Raw genomic sequence first — 4787 nt, forward strand, 5'->3', positions numbered from 1 at the left:
TCTCTAAGGCCATAATGTGCCCAAACGGTGGCACACTGGATAGGTCATGTGACCGGCCATGTCTGAGCAACCGTGGTAGCGTATCCGTGCCCATCATCGAGTTCTCAGTGAGGCCGCCCGCAGTGGACGAGCCGTTTTCATTTCCGAAATGATGACTTTGGGTCATTGTGATTACTGAAATACTCCATTTCAGCAATGATTTGCATCCTGGAACTGGAAGTTTTTTTTGTTTGTTTGTTTTGTTTTTTAACATAGCTAACAATGCCAAAGTCCTTGGGCTTGCCTGAGTTTTCCTCAATGTAGAGAATGAGCCGGCCCACAGAATTACAGAATGCACTGAGAGGAGATAATGCATATTTCTGCATGCACCTTACCACGCCTAGGCCATTCATGATAATGTTTGTATTCCTGTGTATCACTTAGTCCTGTTTATTATTTAAGTGAGAAAGCTGAATTTTCCAGTGTTCCTAAATCACAGGGCAAGGCAACCACAGGTATGTGCACTAGCCAAGCTTTCCCAGGATTTTTATTTATTTTATTTTCAAAGATTAGCAGCACAGATCACCTTCACAATGTGTGCCATTAAGCCCAGGATTATGAGGATTTCTGGGTCAGTGGGGAGCTCCCGTGTTTCTACAATTAGCTGAACCACTGACCTCACATGCTAGAAAGAGCTGCTGCTCACATGGCTCTCTAATGCTGTCCGGACAACTAATGTCAGTTTAGATGCAGCATTTTCCCTCAGCCGGGGTACAAAGTTCACTCCCTTGCTCATTTTTCCAAGCCTGGGAATCCCCCCACTTTTATCACCTTTCGTAGGTGCTTCACCTGGGCCATGCCTGCATTTGTCTACTACTGACCGTAAGCTGCCATAACAGTTTAGAGCAAAGAAAGGCAAGGATGAAGCAAAAGACTTGAGTACTAGACTTCTCACTTCTGTGTGCCTTTTTTTGTGGACCCAGACAATGAACTCAAATGTGAATCAAACTGATGAGAAGAGTCATGGTTCCCCATAATTTCTGGGGGATCTGGGTATATCTTCCTTCTAGTTCTGGATGTTCTTAGGGTAACCCAGGAATTACACTAATATGCAGAAATGGCTCTGGGCTGGAAGTTGGCCACTTGCAATGTAATTGTGACTCCTGCCTTCTCTTCACCTTCATGTCATTTTTCATCTGCACTGAGAGCATAGAAAGGCCACACAACCTACCTGTCTAGCTGCTGACAAGCAGATGAAACGACGACTGTGAAAGTACTCACAGACATATTGGGTGACACAAAGTTGGTTGATTCTCCATTGCTTCAGCAGAGAGGATGATGGAGCACTCTGACTTGTCCATTCAGGATGATGGATTGAACACACTCATTAGCTCCACTTCTACCTACGCCCCAAATAAAACGAGGGTATAAAGTTTAAGAAATGACATTAAGTTACTGGTGCAAAAGTTTGGACACACAGTAACACAACAAGTACAGGTGTGAATAATAGTGGGTTTTTTAAAGCGGAAGTGACAGCCCATTCTAGACAGATGCAGTTTAAGTCACCAAGAAAGAAAGGTGAGAAAGAGTTCAATGCATTCAGAACTAAGAAAAGCCTCGGGAATGCATAGCCCAGGAGCCTTGGGAAGCAAAGATTACCTGGGAATTTCAAAGAGTTTTTAAAAGTCTGCTTATGAGACCCCTGCATAAGTTTCAGCCCTTGGACTCTGTACCACAGGTGCACACAACATACAATTCTGATTGGGATTTGATTGGGACCTCCACATATATTGCAATCTGCATTTCCTTGAGGAATCCTCTTCCCTTCACGCCACACAGGCTCACACAACCCAGCATTGTGATTGGTACCTGTTTAGGACTGCCAACTTAAGTTCCAGCACTGGGATTCCCTTTGGGAATCACTACCCTTTAACCCACAAAAGCACACAACCCAGCATTATGATTGGGACCTGCATTGAAGTTTCTCTCAGGAATCCCCTTTTCTTCCCCACAGGGATGGGAATTTGTGCAAAGCCAGTGACCCACCCTTGGGACTAGGACTCCTGCTGAGTTCCAGTGCTGGGATTCTCTCAGCAATTCTCTTTTCACTACAGGATCACAAATGATCACCCATTTGGTCTGGGACCTAAGTATAATTTCAAGCTCAGTTGCAACTGAATTGAATCCACCTCACCTACCCCAACCAGGAAGCAGTACCAAATACCTCCAACACTGAACTCAAAGCACTGGGAACCAGAAAAAAGACAAATGCAGAGAAATATCAAGTCAGTACCAAGTACTCACTTGACATAGGTGTGCCAGAAAGACCTGACCAGCCAGCTACTTCCAGATAGGTAAGCATCAATGTAACATGAAAAACAAGCCAACACATTTCCCCAAGAGATACCGACTCCATAGCAGAGACCCACCTTGAGAGCTTCCTAGAAAACTCCAGAGAAAGATTGCTCAAAATAATGATTATAAATACATACACAAAAAAACTTTTAAAAAGATATATGGATATATGCATGAATTGAGCCATGAATAACTTCAAAGAATTTCATAAACAGCAAAATTAAATGAGAATATCTAACTGGGTTATTAAATGGAACTCAAAAAGAGATGGAAATGCAGAAGAAAAATCAAACTGAGATAAAGTTGGAAATGACAAAGATAACAAGTCAAGCCAACCTATACTATACCATGTAATTGAGGAGCCAGAGACTACTTAAATCATCCTTAAAACCATGACCATAGCAGTACATATTTTGGTCTTCATACAAAAAAACCCTATTTTTGCTGTATTTTTACTATATAAAGTGTTTTTCAAAACATTGAGTTTTGTAGGTTTCTGGTTCTCAATGTTAGCTTGAACCTCAACTCATGAAGGTGTTTTGTGTCATCTGTATGTGAAGGTGGCTGTTGTGTGCAGTGGTAGGAATGTGTGATAGCCATGCATGAAAAAGAAATAAAGGACACACCTAAAAGTCTTAGTAAAAGAGCTGGGCTGCCATGAAGTGTGTTGAGAAGTCAGAGCCCAGGGCAACACAACTAATGTAGACAAAGAAGAAAGTTACTGGCCTTTCTTGCCTGTGTTTTTGCAGCCTCATGTTAACATGGCTTAAGGGCTTATGCGACTGTCAGCTAGCCTTTCCACAAGAATGTTAACAGAAAATGATGTTTCATAAATTACATATTTCTTTGTGGAATTTGTGAAATCTTATAAGCCATTTTCCCAGTTATAATGTAATTCCTGCTTATATAAAGGAAAATAAATTTTCAAGTCAAGATTTTTAAAAAATATGTTTCTAATGAAATTATAGAAGAAAATTTCCTAAATTTAGGAAAAGAGGGGCCCATCCAGGTACAAATGACATAGAGAACACCAAATACACAGAAGCAGAGATTTCCCATGTCATAATCAAAACATTAAATACACAGAACAAAAGAAAGGACACTGAAAGCTGCAAGAGTGAACCATCTCATCACATATAAAGACAGACCCACTAGAACAATAGCAAATTTTTCAATGAAAACTCTAAAAGTCAGAAGGGTCTGGGATGATGCATTTCAAGTATTAAAAGACCATAGCTGTCAACCCATACTACCATGCCCAGCCAAATGATCTCTTGTAGTAAGAAAGAAAAACTTTCCACAGTGAAAGTAGGATAAAGGAACTAAGCCAGCCTGACAGAGGATACTGGATGGAATATTTTGTATTCAAGAAAAATAAACATATCCAACAAGTTACAGGAGGAAAAAAACGATCACCAATGCCAGGACAGTTAAACAAATGACCAAAGAGTACTCCAAAGTCCACAAATCATTTTATAAAACAGGGATTGACTAATGAAACAAAAATCAACCCCAATCAAAATATGGGCCATGGCACTACAGACTTCTCAAAAGAAGAAAGACAAATGGCTAATAAGTGTTTTTAGAATGTTCAGTATAATTAGTTGTAAAAGAAATAGAAATTAAAACTACTTTGCGATTCCATCTCATCATGGTCAGAATAGCTTTCATTAAAAAGAAAAAACTAAGTTAAGTGTGGTAGTGCATACCTTTAATCCCACCACTTGGGAGGCAGAGGTAGGAGGATCACTGGGAGTTTGAAGACAACCTGAGGCTACATAGTAAATTCCAAATCAACCTGGGCAAGAGTAAGACCATATGTCAAAAGACCAAAAAATAAGAATCTAAATGATAACAAATGCACATGAAGATATAGAGAAAGAGGATTCTTTTCAAGGTAGGGTCTTACTCTATCCCAGGCTGACCTGGAACTCACTAAGTAGTCTCAGGGTGGCCTCAAACTCATGACGATCCTCCTACCTCTGCCTCCCGAGTTCTGGAATTAAAGGCACCACAACTGGCTGGGAAAGAGGATTCTTATTCACTGTTGGTGAGAATGTAAACTGGTACAGCCAATATGTAAATAATTGTGGTTTCTCAAAAAGCTAAATATTAAATCTATCATGTAACTCAGCTATATCATTTCTGGGCATATACCCTAAAGGTTCTATACTTTATTATAGAGACACTGTTCATCCACGTTTATTGTTGCTCTATTCACAATAGTTAAAAAATGGAATCAGCCTAGATGCTCATCAACTGAAGAATGAATAGGGAAGATATGGTACCGTGGTGGTTTGATTCAGATGTCCCCATAAACTTAAGCATTTGGAATGCTAGGTTCCCAGCTGATGGAGATTTGGGAATTAACACCTCCTGGAGGCAGTGTATTGCTAGAGGTGGGCTTATGGGTATTATAACCAGTACTTGGCAAACTCTCCTGTTGTTGTTGT

The sequence above is a fragment of the Jaculus jaculus genome, chromosome 9 (assembly GCF_020740685.1).
Source record: "Jaculus jaculus isolate mJacJac1 chromosome 9, mJacJac1.mat.Y.cur, whole genome shotgun sequence".
Lineage (NCBI taxonomy): Eukaryota > Metazoa > Chordata > Mammalia > Rodentia > Dipodidae > Jaculus > Jaculus jaculus.